Source organism: Anas platyrhynchos, chromosome 3 (genome assembly GCF_047663525.1).
Source record: "Anas platyrhynchos isolate ZD024472 breed Pekin duck chromosome 3, IASCAAS_PekinDuck_T2T, whole genome shotgun sequence".
In the NCBI taxonomy this organism is placed as follows: Eukaryota; Metazoa; Chordata; class Aves; order Anseriformes; family Anatidae; genus Anas; species Anas platyrhynchos.
The window spans coordinates 89,126,032-89,146,198 of NC_092589.1; positions in this window are offsets into that span (position 1 = coordinate 89,126,032).

A 20,167-nucleotide genomic window follows, 5' to 3' on the forward strand; every position below is an offset into this window, starting at 1 on the left:
TCTCATGGAGTGGGGGCTAATTTATAAGCACCAGCAAGTGGATTCAAGCACAGTCCTGAATCTCAAGCTAGAATATAAATAAAGACTGAAGGTACAGGCCAAACATAAAGCTCGAATGCATTCATCTAGATTATTGCAAGTGCACATGAGGCGCTATTGAAAACTACCATTCCAGTCATATAAAATATGACACCTCCTACCATTTGTATCCAAATGGTTTTTTTATGACAAAGGACAACGTACACTTTCACAGCAAATGCTTTAAAGTTTTACCTAAAGACTCCAAAATCTGTGCTGGTTTCTGCACACCCATGTTTAGAATAATGAATATATTGGCCTCTGTGAGCAGAGGCCAAATACAAGCTTTCTACAAACACAGCTTAACCAATATAAGCAGAGGGAAAAAATAAATTTGTTTAAAAGGAATATATGCTCTCATACAAAAGGAAGAGTAAACTAATAGGCAGAAGTGATTATTTTTACATGGCTTCATCATGGCAACCATCAGATTTGAGGTATATTTATTTGACATCTCATAAGTGGACACTTGCAAACATGACTGAGAAAGCTGGAAAATTACTTGCATAACTAAGGAATAAACAAGCTAGCTAACATAGTAAATCTTTTTTTCTCTTTTTTTCTTTTTTTTTTTTTCTTTTCTTCCTTCCAGTAATAGTTGAACTCTTTGAAGTCTCAGGCTGGCCTCATGCCATTTAGCACCACTGATTCAAACCTAAGAGTCATACCAAGAGCATGTTGGTGCAAACCCACGATTGTGATATTCATCTGCTGTCTGGCAGTGGAAGAGCACCATGCACATTGTTGTGCCCATCTCCTGTTCTGTGAAAGCTGGTTGTCAGGGTAGAGGCATAAAAGTGCATACAAGGGGCAACAGTGACTGGATGCAAGGTGTATAGGTGACATTTTGTATCTGTTTCCTTGGAAATTGTTTCACACTGGAGTAGGGTGAAAGATATCTTGAAGGTCTGCATTTTGCATTTACACATAGATATACAATGCTGCCTTTGGTATCATTTTAATATGTCATTTTGATATTCTGATATTACGTACTACAAAGCCGATTGCACAGGTATTGCTGCAGTCTGGGGAATGTTTCCTTCCAGTGAGGGTATAATGAGAGTTATACTTAGGAACAGGATTTCCTTCTGCCCCCCTTTTGCATTTTATTCACATTCTGAATTTAAGTCATGGCCCTTCAATATCTCACAATTTACTTTCCACAGTCTTTGTTATGGTATTAGCTGGTTGTGACATAATCTATTTATTTATTTATTTTGTCAGAAGCCTAACATGTTTTTTCAGTTGCAGCTAAAGCCTTGAATAGTACCCATCCATTTTCTCCATTTCTCCATCACCAGATGCACAAGACAGGGTCCACCATCCCTTTTTGTTTCTGCTCTTTCCGGCCTTTCTGCCCCTTCTTGCATTAAGAGCTGGCTGCTCTCATGCTCCATGAACATCCTTGAAATACTCAGGCCTGGCAGCAATGTGGTTGACCTTACACTAGTTCAGCTTTTGGCTTTTTTGACCTGTAAGAGATTCATCAGTGCAGAAATATTCCTAATTGGATATCAGCTTTTTTGGCAATTTAGCATACAACCTTCAGTGTTGTATGTTGAAATGAAAAAGGAATAGTGATAAAAACATCTCAGGCAGCTAAGGACACTGATTTTTCTAGAGTCAAGCTACACAAGCTACACGGTGTTCATTAAGTGGGGTCCCATCTCTTGTGATTTTCATCACTCCCCCTCAAAACACCTTAATTCATACATTAGTTATAAGTAAACAGTATGATAGAAAAAAATGTTCTTGCTGCTTGGTGGCCTAGTGAGCAGAAAACAAGGGAAGACTATCAGTGAAGTAGTCTTTTTGCTAGCATGTGTGAAGAGGTGGGAATTCAATCTCAACATCCTTTCTTCTTCCTTAAAGTTTACTGTTATTCATATGACAACAGCCTGAATCACTTGTGTAGGCTCATGAAAGTAAGATTTTCCTTTCTGCATGTGGTTTAATCATTGCCAAATACTTTACTCTCCTGTGTGATCTGTTCCAACTGCTTCACTCCCGGGGTGCAATGAGATAGGTTCTCAATTTTGCAGCACCTTGCACTTGGTCTTGTTGAACCTCATTAGGTTCACATGGGCCCACTTCTCAAGTTTGTCCAGGTTCTTCTGGGTGGCATCTCTTCCTTCTGCTATATCATCTGCACCACTCAGCTTGGTGTCATCTGCAAACTTGCTGAGGGTGCACTTCATCCCACTGTCCATGTCACTAATAAAGAAATTTAACCAGCACTCATCCCAGGAGAGACACCTGAGGAATGCCACTCATCACTGGCCCCCACCTGGACATAGAGCTGTTGACTGAGCACTTTAGCTGTGGCCAACCAGCCAATTCCTTATCCACCGAATAGTCCATCCATCAAATCCATCTCTCTCCAATTTAGAGATAAGAACTTCATGTTGTACCGGTAGTGTCAAGGCCTTACAGAAGTCCAGGTAGATGACAACAGTTGGTCTTCCCTTGTCAACTGACACAGTCGCTTCATCATAGAAAGCCTCCAGATTGGTCAGGCATGTTTTTTCCTTGGAGAAGCTGTGCTGGCTGTCTTGGATCACCTTCTTGTCTTGCAAGTGCTTTGCCGTTGCTTCCAGAAGGACCTGTTCCATGATCTTCCCAGGCACAGAGGTGAAGCTGGTAGTTCCTCAAGTCCTCTTTTATTTCCTGTTAAAGAATGGGAGTGATGTTTCCCCTTTTCCAGCCACTGGGGCCTTCATCTGACTGCCAGGACTTTTCAAATAGGATGGAGAGAAGCTTAGCAACTCCATCAGCCAGTTCCTTCAGGACCCTGTGATGCATGGCACTGGGCCCCATAGACTTGTACTTGTTCATTTCCATCAAGTGGTCTCAAACTTGCCCTTCTCTTACAGTGGGAGGGACTTTGCTCCCCCAGCCCCAGCCTAGGTGTTCAGGAACTTGAGAGATGTTGGAAGCCTGGCTGGCAGTGAAGACTCATGCAAAGAAGTTGTTACATACCTCAGCCTTCTCCATGTCTGTTGCTACCAGTTTTCCCTTCTCATTTATCAGACACTCTCCTTGGCCTTTCTTTTCTGACCAATGCACCTATAGAATCCCTTCTCGTTATTCTTGACAAGTTCAGTTCCATCTGTGCTTTGGTTTTCCTGATCCCATCCCTATATATCCAAACAGCATCTCTTTACTCTTCCCAGGCCATAAGTCCATGCTTCCACTGCCTGTGCATTTCCTTCTCAGACTTTAGTTTCACCAGGAAGTTCTTGCTCAGCTGTAACAGCCTCCTGCCTTCCCTTGATTTCTTGCACATGGAGTTGGAGAGCTCTTGCTTTCTAAGAAAAGTATCCTTAAAGAGTTGCCAGCTCTGATCCCTCTGTCCCTAAGGAGAGTTTCCCAGGTGATATCATTCACTAATTCTTGAAACAGCTGGAATTTTGCTCTTCTAAAGTTTGGGGTCCTGACTTTGCTAGGCCTGTATTCCTTGAGATCAAGAATTCAATCAGAATGTGGTTGCTGTAGCCCAGACTGCCTCCAATCTTAACCTCTTTAATGAGTTCATTTGCATTGGTAAGCACCATTAAGAGCAAAATTAGCTCTAAATCCTTGCCATGAGATGCCTAAGTCATATAATAATGGGACTAGTAATCAAGACTTATGAGGAAAAACAGATTGAATTGGAGTTGTTTATTCTGGAGAAGTGGAGGCTGGGGGGAGACCTCATCATTCTCTATTACTACATGAAAGGAGGTTACAGTGATGTGGTTGTCAAACTTTTTTTCTCAGGTGACAAGTTATCACTTGGATGCAAAGAAATAGTCTCAAGTTGTACCAGGGGAGGTTTAGGTTGGACATTAGGAAGAATTTATTCACCATGAGGGTGGTCAAGCATTGGAATGGACTGCTCAGGGAAGTGTTGGAGTCCCCATCCCTGGAGGCTCACATGTGGGTGAGACACTAAGAGACGTGGTTTAGTGAAAGGACTTGGCAGGTTATGCTGATGGTTGGACTTGGTGATCTTGAAGGTCTTTTCCAATTTAGATGTTTCTATGGTTCTATGGTTCTATAATTGTATGCATGTACTGTACGTATAAACATCAGTATGAATAAATGCACGCTGATATATAGCTGTATATATTGCTCTTGTGCACACACCACAGGACACACACTATTATGAAAATGAAAAAATCTTTACAATTATGAGTTATACTGAAAAGTGAGAGTCATTTCTTATTCTGTTTGGAGTTAGTATGCAGAATAAAATCAGTTTATGTCAATTTACATTATCCTAAAAATCCATGTTGTGGACTGTAACAACATATTGGAAAAAAAATACACTCACAATAACTCATATTTTTAAAGTAAAAATCCTTACACACAAACAAAACCATAAAAATATCTGATGTATAAAGTCTAGGCAGGACTCACACATTTTAGTCTATTGAGAAAAGCCATGGAATGCTTTAGAATAGTCATTATGTAAAAAAGAAAAAAGAGACTGATAAAGCATATCAGAATAAATTAGTTGCCTAGGCAAATAAGTGCATTTGGAAAAGGTTTTCTGAAGTATAATTCTTCAGTTCTTTACTGAAATTCATGCTGAACACATTGTACTCATTCACTAGCTCAAACAACTAGGCACAGAAAACAGAAAGCAATGTGTCTGTAGAATGTAACTCCCACCTCTTGCTAAAAATCAATTATTTTCACTCTCAATGGTGCTATTAACAAATAGGTGTAAGAAGAAATACTAAAATATTCCTAAAGATAAATTTTAGAATTCTAGATTTTTAGAATAGAATCACAGAATCACAAAGCAGTTGAGGCTGGCAGGGACCTCTGGCGGCCAACTGGTCCAAAACCCTGCTCAAGCAGGGTCACCTAGAGGTAGTTGCCCAGGACCATGTCCAGGTGGCTTTTGAAGAACTTCAAGAATGGAGACCATAACCTGGCTGTGTTACTTTGTGTTCTCAATCTCATAGTAATCTTATAATTGAGAACAATTATGAAATTAATATAATAAATATTTTCAGCAATAATATAATAGGATTAACTTTTAAATATATTTTAATATACCTGAAGAAAGGAAATTAATAAGCAAAAAGTAGACTGTATGACAAACTAAATTATTATGTTCAGTAGCAGAACTAGTATTACAGTTGTCAGAAAACATTTCCATTAGGAAAAGATTCCACACTTAAATAGAATGGTAGAACAAATTAACAATACACTTTCACAGAATGAGTTACACTAGATGACAGACTATGAAAGCCTGATCTAACTGCAGGAGTATGTCTGGCACCCTTTTCCTGCAGTTACTGTACGATGGCATACCTTTCAAATACTTCTTGTCACCTCTGTTGCATAGTAAACCTGAGTCTGATGAGTCTCGAGAACAGAACCACAGATTTCCAGAATCACAGAGTGGCAGAGGCTGGAAGGAACCTCTGAAGGTCATCTGATCCAACCCACCTGCTATGCAGTGACATTTGTCTGTATCTGCAGAAAGCTTATATCAAGGATTAAATTCCCTAAATATTTGGATAGGCGATTTCGAGAGAATTTTGTCTGTAGGAACAAGTCCCTCATACATCCCACAGTGGATCCCCCCTCAACCACACAGGCTCAGCCCAGAGTTCCCTTGTTTCCCCAGTGCAAGAGGTGTAAGAGACGGTACAAGTGCAAGGCATAAACCTATCAGTATCTGGACTTGGGATCCCCAAAATCATACTGGATCTGCCAGTTTGGATGTTTATTGATGTCTACTACAGGACAAGGTATTTTTGTCCTCAGAAGGTTTACACTCTTCCCCATCCTCATGACTCTGCTGGATTTCTTTTTTTTTTTCCCCAATAACTGTCTACGTACTGATTTCCACTTCTGTTCCTCTCTTATCCGGATGCACTGGGCTCATGAGGCAAGTACTGATTTTGCTTCTGATATTGAAGATCAGAAATAGCACTTGGTGGAAGAGATGGGACTTCTTCTGACAAGTCACTGCCTGCCATTCACTTTCCAAATAAAAGCTAGAGACAGCAAGGTCCCTAACAGCTGTTTCAGACCCTGGGTCAAATTGCTTTAGGCTTCTCCTACTTCTCATCATCTCATAGAGAATCTTATCAAAAGCCCTCTGGGGACAGAATTGTTGTGATTGTAGGACACTTTAATATGACAAAATAGAGAAAATATGTTAGCATGCAGTTGTTATGTGTCACCAATCTATCCACATAATGTTTCTCTGATACATTATATTATCTTATTTTCCTCAGCTCTAAATGGCATCTGCTGTAAATTTCGTTTTCCACTAAAGGAAATTCTTGGAAATTATGTGCACCCGAATTATCTTGGTCTAATTCTACATTCAATTGTGTTCTGTGAATCCAGAAATGAGTTTGGCCCCATCTGCTTAGGCTACTCATCATTACAGAATTTCACCTCTTCTGTGCAGATGTTTTTATTGTGTTCCTGATAGCACGATGAAGAATTCTGTAGAATTCATTAGGTTATTGCACTTGGCAGTGTAAAGAGCAATGCAGGAATGTAAGAAGATTAGGATTTTGAAAGATACGACTTTTCACCAGAAAAAGCAGATGCCACCTAAGAATCAGAACTACACTTATGCAGCTAAATACTTTTATAAATCTGGCTCTCAGTAATACTTGCACAACTTGTGCTTTGTTTCTCCAGAGTCGACAGGAGTTTTTGGCTACATCTTTAAAAGTCCTTATGCTCATAAAGGAACGAATATTAAAGGATGTAAGAAAATATTGCTTAAACTCAGTGGGAAAAACATTTCTCTGTAGTAACTTAGGGAGAAAAGTAAAGTTGTCTTTTTAAGACTCCTGATTCCCCAAGACAGGAGGCCCCATGATGCTGCAGCTCCTAAAAATGGGTTGTGATAGTCAACAACAGCCTGCAAGTTTACAGAGAGGAATAAAAAACTGCTGTAGCCTATCTCAAGCTTTCCCAGGTGGTACAAGAAACACTGAAAAAGAGAAGACAGAAGTTGTAGGAAACAAAGAGAAGCAGCAGGTCGCTACCAAGCCTGTCAGCCCTTGGGGAGCCTCTGGTATCTAGTTGGATATTCTTTCAAAAGAAAAAGAAAAACAATTCTCCATCCTAGCTGGTCCCAGGAAAGGTGTTTCTCTCTCCCCTTAACTGATAATTTTTAAGCTAGAAAGCTTATGCAGAAACAGCGAGGCTGGTTCAACCCAAAGTAGTTCATTAATTCTTCATTTATTTTGGATGCCCTCTCACTCTGTTTAACATTAGCCACGCAAATGTTCATTCCAGATTGTGCATTAAGTTTCTCATTAAGTGTTCACCTTGGTGTGAAGCTCGAGAACTGCTTGTCCCTGGTCCTTCTGCAGTTTCTGAATACAGAAAAGAGCATCCTGGCTCTTCCACCCCACCACAGCTGAGCCACATTAGTTATGGGCACAGCACAATGCTCCCTGCCACAAGCTACCCTTTCACTCTGGGTCTGTCAAAACTTCATGCTTTCTTAAAGTATTGATGTGCTTATCAGGCACCTTTTTTTGTCTCTTCCTGTACAGTGTTTGGCTGATGGGCCCCAGATCCAGGACCAAATCTCATAGGTTTATAGTGATGCTGTAACATAAACTGTAGTTAATAATAATCATAAATTGCTTTCAATTTCAGCTCTTCAGAGATATTGTCTAAATAATGTCTTCAAGAAAAGAAGCTGTTTAGAAGGCACCATTAGGAAATGCCTCAGCATTTCTTAAATAAACAGTAGAGGTAAGTTTCAAGTTCCTATTTGCCCAAAGTTTCCTGAAAGACACAGCTGCAATGTTTGTTTCTCTCCTAAGAGCTGGCATCAGGCACTGATGTGGATGTCCCAGAGGATATCTTCCAGCAGCAACCCAACTGCAGTCACCTTCAACCTTCAATATCATTTCTCTTCTGTAGTCCTGAGATCTCTTAGCATTTTCAAACTATTAAGGACCACAGAAAAATGAAAACAATCAGAGCCTGTATATCATTTCCACCATTAAAAAAAATATATCAGAATTATTTTTTTTTCTGAATACTATAAAAAGAATCATCGAAACCAATAACAAAATAATATATTTCCTATAGAAATAAGCTCAGTATTCCATGTTTTAATACTAACGTTGAGATTATATTATTTGAAAATTGGAGGTAGTAGAATGTGATGGGACCCCAAACCTGCCAGCACTTTCAGAGGTATTTGCTTTTCACTATGGTAACTTCCAGGAAGATCAAAGGGCTTCTAAACTCAGAAAGACAGGTCTTGTTAGGATATAAACACTTCATAAATAGAGCAGCACTCAAAGTGACTGGGTGAGATGGAACAGAAGTAGGAGGGTTTATAAACAAATCTCTCTTCCGCCTATTGTGCCCTCTCTGGAGCAGTTTTGGCCAACCCTAAAGCTTTCAGCTCAGGATCGTCCCGTGCCCATTCCTGTTCCTCCGTGCTCCCCAGGACGCTTTCCCTCCTTCCCCTGCCAGCACTGGCTGTGTGCCCTGCCTCCTGCCTGCTCCCCCGCTGCACAGGGCATCCCTGTGGCACGTTGCCTTGCTGCCTTCAGTCCCTGTCCATTGGCAGCCAGGCTGCAGGCAGGAGCCCATCCTGCACCACTCCAGAAGGTCCCTGTCACCCTCACCAGCTCCTGTGGAAGCAGTCAGTGCACCTGTAGAGAGGAAACCCAAATCACCTCCGGGACCCCCCTGTGCATGTTAGCGTACACAAAACACCAAAGCTGGAAATATACTTTTCCCATCTCCCGGCCTCTTGGGCTGGTGCCAGCTGGGATCCAAAATCGCTGCTACCACGTGTACGGTCATTTATGTTGCTGCTTCCAACGTTATTTTTGGCAGAGGGGTGTAGGAGGAGAAGGAGCAGTGTTTGAAAGAAGAAATAATCCTTCCCTTGAAGGGTGTTGCTTGGGCTATGAGGATTTATTGATATAGAAAACACCTCTGTCATACTTTGGAAAAAAAAAACACAATCCCCCTCCCCCCAAAAAAAAAGAAAATAAACCTCAACCCAATTATTCCAGATAATTTTAGGAATAAATAACTGAAAAAGTCTCCAGCAGTGACCGGCACTTGTGCACTTTTGCTCTGTTTATCCATGATTTTGATAGCTAGAGTATGAAACTCAGCACCTGAGAGCACAGCGTGACCCTGCAGCAACAGCACCCACCTCTCTGCAGGCAGTGTTGGCAGGTCTCTTACTTTAACAAATTGGCCAAGCAAAGTTCAGCACAAATTTCAGGTCGGAAGCACTCTCCAGCACACACAGCAGTTCCCTTTTGCTGCTCATCAGCAATGATGTGCTGCAAGGCACCCACACAGCAGAGATGCAGGCAGGGCTCGTGCTGCCTCTCCCTTCCCCTCCCCTGTCTGTGTGTTGCTCCCCACACACCAGCATTGCTTCGACTCCAGCATCACCTTGACTCCAGCATTGCTTTGGCTCCAACTCCTGCTCACATGCTGGAGTACTCGGTGGAGCCCACAGACTGTGCTTCCTGGAGGGGCAGAACGTGTGGTTTTGCTTGCTCGTGGGTTGCTAGGAGACCTACTACTTCCCAGCTGTAACTTTCTTAGATAAAAGGGGTTTACTGCTTCCACATCTTAAAAATAAAAGAGATTCTTCTGCATTCTGCTAGGAATCAGGTGTTGGTGAGTGATCCAATGATGCCAGGTTCCCTTGGAGGTGAAGCTATAGACAAACCCTTCGTTTGGACCCTGCTAGCATTTGCATGGGACCTACCTGCCCAGGCATCACCATACCTGGGCACCATCACAACTGCAAATCTGGGAATCACTGAAAATCTGGGGGCAGAAATGAAAACTTTCTCTGAGTTTAGATACTTCCCGACAAATCTGCCACTACAGAAGTTTTTTTTTTGTTGTTGTTGTTGTTGTTTTGTTTTTTTGTTTGTTTCACAAGTTTGAATTTATGTGTGCCTAAAGGCTACCTAGATCTTGTTTCAAGCTCCTAGGAGGGAGATCAAAAAAAAAAAAAAAAAAAGTGGGGGGAAGGAAAAAGGGAAGAGGAAGGGGAAAGGGAAAGGGAAAGGAGTAAGGGAAGGGGAAAAGGGTAGGGAAAGGGAAAGGAGTAAGGGAAGGGGAAAGGGGTAGGGAAAGGGAAAGGAAAAGGAAAAGTGTTTAGATCTCCAACGGGCAGGGCAGCAAGCCCAAAAGGACCAGTTCAGTAAGACACTGGGTTCCTGCTTAACTTCCTTTGGAGAATAGTTTCTCTGAAACAGACATGACTGAAGTGTTCAAAATTGGGCATGTGCTTATTTATCACAGTGAAACAGTGCACAGCAACAGATTAGCTGGAAGGTAAGAAATAGATTCTTTATGTAACTTCTTGTTATTGCAAAATGGAAAGAAACAATTTCTGAATCCCAAATTTGATCTGCACATTTCATTTAGTATTTATCTTGAGGATATTTTTATATGAAACTGCTCACATAAATCCTTCTGCCCTGGAATTTTTGAATGCTGTTCACATTTGGGAGTATACCTTTTCACTGCTTATTTGATAATCAGTACTTTATCAAATTCTGCTGTAATCATTACCTGCATATTTTATATACAGTGCACAGTAAGCTCAACATGTTGCTAGATAAATTCTTAATTTTTAATCTGGATGCTGGTACTGATCCAGTAAGTTTTCTCTTAGAAAAAAAAAAAAAAAAAAAAAGTACATCAATATTTTCTTCTCTGTTAATTAAGAAAAAAAAAAATCTTGCCTTTTGGAAAAGGCCTATAACACTCATTAAACTAGGTGAGTTGGAGCCACAGAACTTTCCAAGTCATCCTTTTTAAGACACATGATTTTCCATTACTTCTGGCAAAATTACTTGACAGTGAACCACAAGTATCTTGTTTGGATTAATATTTTTCTGAGGTCTTAAATCTTACTCGCAAGCTGTGTGATTTTTACATTCTTCCACACCTACTTTACCATATGTTGTGTTCAATAGTTCGAAAGGGGATTTTGCAACAGTGATCCACTTGTGCTCTGCAGATTCACACTTCTGAAAAAGGACAACTAGTGTGATTAGTTTTTTGCTCTGTCTTTTCATTACCTGTCTTTTGATTTCTTTTCTTCACATTCATCTGTGTAACATTTTCTTGCTGGTTTTCTTTCTGTAAATTTCCCCTGCAGTCTTTTATGAGAAACGATCAGATTTCTCTCCATGGGACTACACAGTATGGCTTTGCTCTGTTTGTTACTTGATGATGGCTTTAACAATGCATGCTGATAACTGTGCATTTCAAAGATTCACTCCAAGAGAAACAGAGACTGGTATTTGAGTAATACTTGTGAAAGCCAGAATAAGAAATTAAAGTTAAGCTCTTAAACTCATGTTTAGGTACCCAAATATAAGTTTTGGCACGATTTTCACAGGGCTGAGATGTTCTGACTTTGAAAAAAAAATTACTCAGCACTTCTGGGAGAGAAAGGAACAGAGAACAGCTCGCACCACTGAATGTGCCTACTATTCTGTCATTAACTTGTATGTATGTTTGCCTTGGCATCTGGCAGGAAAAAAATACACCAACAACTAATACTTGCTATTAAGGAATTCAATTGCTTGGAAAAAAAAATCAAAACAGATGGAAAATCCTGAACTTTACCTGAGCACTTACACACCCAAGATCCTGGGAGACAAGCTTAACACTATGATTAGAAGATTTGTAGGATGAGGGACACTTGGCTAACCTTCTGGGCAACCTGACTGTGCCATATGTAAAGCCTGTCAGTGTTAATGGTCTGAAACACAAGGTCATAAAGAGCACTTACAGTGGAAAAACCATGGAAGGAGTGTTATTACTGTCTCTTAGCTTTACTTATTCATGGAAAAAACTGAAAGAGAAATTATCTTAGAATTAGACGAAAATATCTAGCAGATTAGGGGCTGGCTGTATCACCAACCTTTGTATCACCAAGCCTCAGATGCCTGCACACCTTTAAAATATTTAGGCCATTCTTATGACAATGGACAAAACCTCAAAAGTGTTCTGTTGTTGTCAGCACCCACATATTTAATAAAGCCCCAGTTTGTTTTCATTTTATTCTAATAGAGTGAATCAGTTTGAGAACTGGAAAAATGTTTTATTGTCTTTGTCCGAGGCAGACACAAATGGTAAGCATGAACTTCAAGTTCCCAAGGATTGAAACAGAGATGACTCAGATCCTCCCCAAAACCTATCCATGCATGCTCTTTCCCTCCTTGTTTTGTTACAAGCACACCATCAGTTGAAAACTGATACATGTCAAAGACTTTGGAAATAAATTAATCTAAGACCTTTCAATCAGAATTGGTTATTTAAGTGTGAGATGCAAGTGTGAACTGTGTCTTGTATTCCCCCCTTCCAGACAGCTTTTCAGGAACAAAGTGGACTTGGATTACATAGCAATCTTTTTGGCACCATTGTTTTTTGTGCAGATTAAAGATTTGTTAGAATGCATTCTTTCCATCCCTACGTGATTATGTGTATGTTGGCCAACATTTTCAAACATGGAGTCCTCAGGCTGAACATTTTAAATTGTATTTAGATACTAAATGAATGCTTTGCCTTTCAGATATGCTGAACAACTGAACTCACAAATCCCATAAGATCCCAGTGTCTTTTTCCCCATTAATAACTAAATACAAGTAATTAGATGTAAGAAAGCAGATGACTGCAGGCATATTTTCTTTTAAAATGTTCAGCTTGGCTGTAGATAGTTACCTTGCTTGTCATCCTGCTACTGTCAAACTGCTCTTCCATACTGGACTGTACTGAAATGGATAAGATAAATTTTGTTGAACAGAGCTGTACAAAATCAAATCTGCTATACAGAGGAATACACAGCCAAAACAAAGTTATATTGGTTTAGGGAATTGCGTGATGTGGCTCAGATTCAGCAATACTTTGGAAAACATAGAGCAAGAGACAGTTACAGTGAATTTCATGATTCATTGAAAGAATATACAATACAATGGTGACCTTTAAAGCTGGTGAAAACCCAATGGTCTCATTTAACTTTCCTGTGTTGTTTGCAGGCAGCACAAAGAGAAAGCAAAGGTCCTAAGGACTCTGGTCTTTAATTGGATTTAAGAATATACACAGTAACTTGTAGGCTCATTTTTAAATGGTGAGGGAACTTCAATCTGTGCACGGAAGTGGGGTTTGGAGTTCAACAAGCTTACAGCCTCTTATCATTAACACTTATCGTTCCAAGTAGCTCACAGCTGAAGAACCTCAATTTTACATACTTGAAAACCTACCAACCAAAAAAGAAAACCTTATCATTCGCTGTCTCTTACTCTCTCATTGTATCTTAGCTCAACATCTGTTCTTTCAGTCATGAGCTCCTAAGAGCAAGGACATTTAAGACAGTATTGAAGAAATGATGTTAGAAATCAAAAAAGTCTAACCCAGGTGATTCTATTGAAAAGATTCTTATTATTGAAAAAAAAAAAAAAAAAAAAAAAAAAAAAAAAAACCACCTTCAGACTCATTACCCTACCTTCCAGCATATTTTTGGAAGCTCCAACTGTGTTTTATAGCCATTATGTCAAAAGACCTATACACCATGTGATCAGCAAAAGTTTGAGGTTTACTCCAACAAAGTTCTTTCTCAACACATCCCTAGTGCGTTCCTTGTCCCTCTACCCTTTGTCCTGGTTTCATCCTCTGACACCACCAGGTTCTCTATGCTCCCCTCCTCCCAGTACTCCTATATTCATTGTCATATTCCCTCAAAAAATTTTATACCTGCTTTGCAAGTCACATAATTCCTATTTGGAAATTATGTGATTGGCAGCATGAACAGTGACTGTCAGACAGGAGGTCAAATGCAATAGATAACTAATGAGTTCATCCAACAATCTTCACCTTTAATGGGACAGCAACAGGGACCATCCTTCATCAACCACCTGCCACTTTCTATAAAATTCGTAGGAATTTAGTATCTTCCAGACATTTAGGTTTCTTTCAGAGTTTACTTGCTAGTGAGTTAAGGTTATCTGTAATCCAGAACTCCTCTGACATCAGCTTCTTCCCATTGTGGGATCCAGCCCACTGTATACAGGACAGAAGACACACTTCAGACCCTCTCAAGATTTGTTACTCTAGTCTACACTTTGCTTGTAAACTTTGCTGTCCCACCCTGCACTCTGCTCTGCTGTAGTCCAGTACAGCGATTGTATTCCTTCTCTAGCTCACTCTGTGATACTACTAACAATCATTACCTCTCTGTATTTCACTTCCTATAACAGGATAAAATCAGATATGGATTGAAAACAAAAGAAAATAAATATATAATACAAGCAATTAAAAACAGCAGACTTCATATTTTACAGGCAAAAGTAGTTCTGAAGACAGGTACCTGGCACCTGAAGGAGAGCAAAGTTTATGGTGGACTTAGGTTCCCTAGGCAAATTCATCATTCCTGGGATGGCCTTAAAAATATTTCATAGTTAGTGAAGATATTCAAATCAAATACCACAAAACATTGTATAGAACTTGCAACTCATTCATGCACAAGTACCTCTGTGTAAATCAAAGAAGCTATTCAATTGCATGTGTTTTCTAGTATGCAAGGTGTTAGAAGGATCAAAAGCCTTATCATGGAGAATTAATGCACAACAGAGCAGAAGCCTACTGCAATCCCCACTCTTGTGAGAATCTAAAATCAATGTTACATATTCAATTTTCATTTTCCCATTAAGACTTTGCCAACTGAAATAACTTAGTCACTTAAGGTAAAAAATATTTAAATAGACATCTTTAACGGATGTGGCAGAAATTGTGGCAAGATTGTTCAGAAAAGCACATTTATGCCTCCACAGAAACAGAGACAATTTTAGAGGACTTTTACAACAGAACAAAACATGAAAAATTTAAAGCAAGAATGTGGGATGTTTTAGATAAGTTTGAACTAGGACAAATCTGTGTATTTCCTTCGTTTGCTTATCTTCTTCAACTGTTAAGTGTAAAAAAATAATCTCACTCTATAGGCCTGGAGAGAAAGGTGTTGACTCTGGTTTCATTGAACTGGCCTTCATCTCCAGTGTTGTGCTGGAGATAGCAATTTCGACAATTTTCAATTATTTTCTGGCAGATTTATTTAATTTTTTGTTTTGGTTTTTTTTTTTTTTTTAATGACACATTGAAATTTTCTAGAAACCCCTTTAAAATAAAATCCCATCCAGTTTGAAATCTGTGGTACACCTCCCACAGCCATGAGTTTCCTCTGGGGATCAAAAGTGCAACATTACAGCAGAAGACATCTTTCATGGCACAGCGCAATTGTAAAGGCCATGAGGGCCTAAGCGTGGGAAGATATGCTACACGACCTGAAGGCAGAAAGAAAGGAAAGGTAAAATGTTTTCACAGGTCACTGCCTTGTAAATGAGGACAGAGGACAGTGGAGGTGCCCCCACCTCACCATACCCTCACATAGTGACCTGGACAGCTCCATGCTACCAGAGGTCTCATCCCGTGGGATGAAGGAGCCAACACTACAGCACCAGGGGCTTCTGGAGAAGGTCCTGGTTGGCTGAGGGTACCAGACCCCGAAGCCCCCAAGCCAGTGTTCACTTGTGTGTATTTCTTTCTCTGGAGATATTCAAAGCTCACCTGAATGTGATCCTGTACAATGTGCTCTAGGTGACCCTGCTTGAGGAGAGTGTGGGACAAGATGGTCTCTGGAGGTCCCTTCCAACCTCACCCATGTGCTTCTGTGCTTCTGTGAGTCCTGCTGCAAGCAGTCACCTCATGTACACACTTCTGTCCAGACATTCTGAGATGGAGGAACAGCACCCCATATGGGCTTCCCTACCAAGGCCAGGGGCAATGTGTTTCCATATCAAAAGGACACACCTGCGGCCTGCCCCAGCCACGTCTGTGGAGCTCAGCTGTAGTGCCCATAACAGCCCAGCACAGCATCAGCACTTTCATTGAAATCCATCACAGACACTGAAAACGCAAACCCGCAGAACTTCCATTGTGTGTGGTATTTGGGGAACACTGGAAGACATGAAGCACTCCCCCCCCCCCCCCCAAAAAAAAAAAAAAAAAAAAGTTGAGATCTAATTGCTACAAAGCCAAGTAAAGCTCAGTCTGCACACTCACCACAGTACTCAAGAGCCAGCAAGTGCCACAGCTTTTACTTTAGAATTTTAATGAAATGAGGAGATGGGAAAAAAAGCAAAGAGTATGATTAACATGGTAGCATTTCAGATGTCTTTAACACTTGGTGTTGGGCTCTGTTGCTGCAGATGAAGCAACATGTGGAGCCAGCATCAAAGCCCCAGGACAGGGAAGCAGGATGGGAGTTGTGTCTCTCCCTGCTGCTCAGCTACATGTACCCTCAGACAAATCTGAGCATAGTAACTGTAAAATGAGGACAGCAACAGACAAAGGACACAGGCAACAATGGCTGAGATTCATTCAGAAAAGGGCTTCCACACAGACCAGCTCATACGTTTATCTTACCACCAGTGCTAATGTCTCAGGAATGCTATTATTTCAGGTAAAACCGTAATATTAATATAAATACAGTCAACAGTATTCTTTTGCACGGTGCACATTTTACATATATGTATAGTTCAATTCCTTGGTGCTTTTTGAACAGACCACCTAGTTACACAAACAAAACCAATATTTTTCTTCAAGATGCCTTACACTTGCTCAAATTCATCTCAAGCGACCTCCCCATGTGCTCGACCTGTCTGCTGGCTAAGTGACACGGACATGAGATATTTTTATTTATTTCTAGCTGAAATTTAGCAATGCAAGTGGGAAAGCATGTTAACTACTGTGGCATTTAGCTAGTAAAATATTTGCCTTATTTTGCCCTGGAAAGACAAAGACCGAAGGCACGTTCCACGTGCCTGCAGGGCCAGGTGTGCCGTGCTCCTGGCTCACCCGGCTCTCCTGTTCCCGACATGGGAGCTCTGCGTGGCCTGCAGGGACCTGACTTTGTGCTCTCACATCTGGCAAGCTGGGACAGTGCTCCCCAGATGCCACAGGGACAGTTCCAGGAGCATTACTACCTCACCAGGTTTTTTAATTAAAAGCTTTTTTTTTTTTTCTTTTTTTTTTTCTTTTTTTTTTTTTTTCTGCATCTCTTTTCTACTTTTTCATTTCAGAGCTGGCTCAATTTCTTATGTCTGGTCACTACTACCCCTCTTCAGTTCCCACCAACATTTTCCTCTTCACCTATATATTTCCTTCCCTTTGGCATAAACCCAGATTTCATATTAATTTCATCCAACATCTTTTGTTTTCTTGCCCTTGGTATTTGTCTTATTCTTGCAATAACCCTCTTCTCATATACTCATTCAAACATTCACTTCTACATAAGTAAATTATCAGACCATCTCCTGGCCACAAACACTCACTTTTTTACATTTTCAGACAGGATCTACTGTCTGATCCATGTTGATCTCTTTGCCCCATACTCAGGAAATGTTCCCTACATTCCCAAAATGCCTACAGAAATTTGATAATGATTAGATTCCTAATGTCTGTTTGTTGTTTTTTTTTTTTTTCCCCATGTATTTCTTATCCATTTTTCTTTGTTTTGTGACTGAGCGGTACTTTTTTAGAGGCAGGCAGTTGTTTATGTCTCTGTATTTGAACATTGACTGTCATGACTAGGTCATGATAACATTCTGAGAGCTCCACCAATACAAACAGTAAATTAAATTACAGTTAAAATAAAATCCATGGAACTTTGGCTTTAGCAGGTTTTGAAAGCCTTGAATTTAACTCTAATATATCCTCTGGGACACTATTACTCTGTAGGACTGTTATTACTTAGTAGAAACACAGAACAGCTGTGGTGGGTCAGGACCTCTGGAAATTGTCTAGTCCATGCTCCCTTCTATGGCAGGTTGCTCGGGGTCCTGTCCAGCCAGGTTTTGAGTATTTCTGAGTATGGAGACTCCACAACATCTGTGGGCAACCTGTTACTGTGTTTGGTCACCCTTGCAACGAGAACTGCTCCCAAATTATCATAGAGCTCTAGGCTGAGCTCAGGCAGGGTCTTGACTGTGTGCAGTGCAGGAGATAGAGAACAAGGATTGGCATTGCCCCTCTGAGCTCCTGCACCCAGCTGTGCTTTTAGCTCATATCCAGTTCCTCTGGGTGGGAGACAAAGCATTTTCTCCAGAAAGGATGAAATCTTGAAACATTTCAATGCCTAAAGGATGAGGTATTGGCTGAATCTCTAGCTAGTGAGCTGGCACACTGTGGCTGCCCCAGCAGTCCCATATATGCACAAACAGCCCTCTTATGAGCTCCAGCAGCACCGGTGATGTATATGGGTTATCTGCTTCTTATGACAAACCTGAAACAAAGCATAACCTCAGATATTCCTCTCCCCTTCCCAACGTCTGTCTTCACACTCACATTCCCCAGCTAAAACATTTTTTTGGTTTGGCTTTTTCCTTTTAGACAGATCTTATTATAGTACATTTTGTCCCAACACCTCTAAGGACTTTTGAACACTCTTTCTGGTTGAAAACACAGATTAAAAACAAAACAAAACAAAACAAAACAAAACAAAACAAAACAAAACAAAACAAAACAAAACAAAACAAACTTCTTCCTTTGTGTGTCAGGTTACAGTTTTAACCTTCAGAAGTCCAAAAAGCATAAGATAACATAAATTACAGCCTAGGACAAGTATCCCTATGTTTAACATTTCTTTAAAAAATACTGATCTCAAATTTTCATGTTTTTCATTATTTAATTGCTACACACAGGTGCTACCAATTTGTAAAACTAAACCTTTATAAGATGCATTTGATACCACCTATGTGAGCACTGAGAGGAAGCATTTTAAAGATAACTGATCATAAGTTTCAAAGAGTGTTTTACTCTTTCATTTGAAAAAAAAAAATAAATTCATTGACTACACAGTCATCTTCTCTTTGCTTTGTGTGTCCTGTTGGGATTTCATATTGAATAGAAGCCAGGCAGTATGAATTGTGTTAGCTGGTGTCAGTGTGATCATTTCACTCAAGCCTAGATATTCCTACCTCATAGAAAAAAAAAAAAAATAATGAAATGAAGCATGTTAAACTTTTCATAGCAGTGGATGAGCTCTCTGTGGATATACTTTTATGGTTCAGTTCACACACAGGAGTGTTTATGTGATAAAAGAGAAGGTTTCTTGCTAGCCTGGGCAATCATAGTAAGTTGTTTTCCTGAGATCTCTAAAGTTTCATAAAGAAAACAGATTGCAGATTTTAGACTCTAAATCACGTCTATCAGCAGTAGGCTTGCACTTTCGCCACTAACGACTCTGCTGACTCATTCGCTGACTCATTCAATGAGTTTCATGTTGTTCAATATTAATTTAGCTTAGGGAGAAGCATGCCATCAAACATCTGCCATCTTAACACACTCTCTCGACTTTACTTTGTTAGTATAACAAAAACCAGAGTTGGGCCAGAATGGGGAAATCCAGCATTTTCTGTCCTGTAACCATTGATCTTGTCAAAGAAAATCACATGCTGGGGCAGCATGTGGCCAGTCCCTGGAGCACCAGCTGTGAAAAGCAGTGGCCCTGGGTGGTGGGGTAGCTTAGCCTCTGACCAAGGTGCCACTAGTTGCTGTGCTTTACCGTATAGTGAGACTTATAAAAATGGTGTTGAAATGTTTCCAGTGGCTACACTTTAGACACTGAATATTTAATATGAAGAGATGCTTTGAATATTTATGAACAGAATTGCAAGTGGATGCTTTCCTGGATAGAACTTTTTTTTTTCCCCCAATTGTTTTTATTGCTAACATACAAACAAATAAAATCTGGAATTACACCAAAACTCAGTCCTTTGCAATTAATGTGTTTCATATAAAGCCTTCTGAAAGTGAATTCTTATTTCAGCGAGCACACCCTGTGAAAATAGACAAAAATTATTTCAACAAATAGTACTGTTTGAATAGATTCCTATCACAGAAGGATGGTCATCTAATATATATATTTTTTTAAGATTCCAAGTCAAGATGAAATACTGTTACATTATTTACACTGCTGCAGCTCTAACCTTCCTTCACCCCAGCTCAGCTTTAAAAGACATCCAAAGACAATAGGAGCAGCATC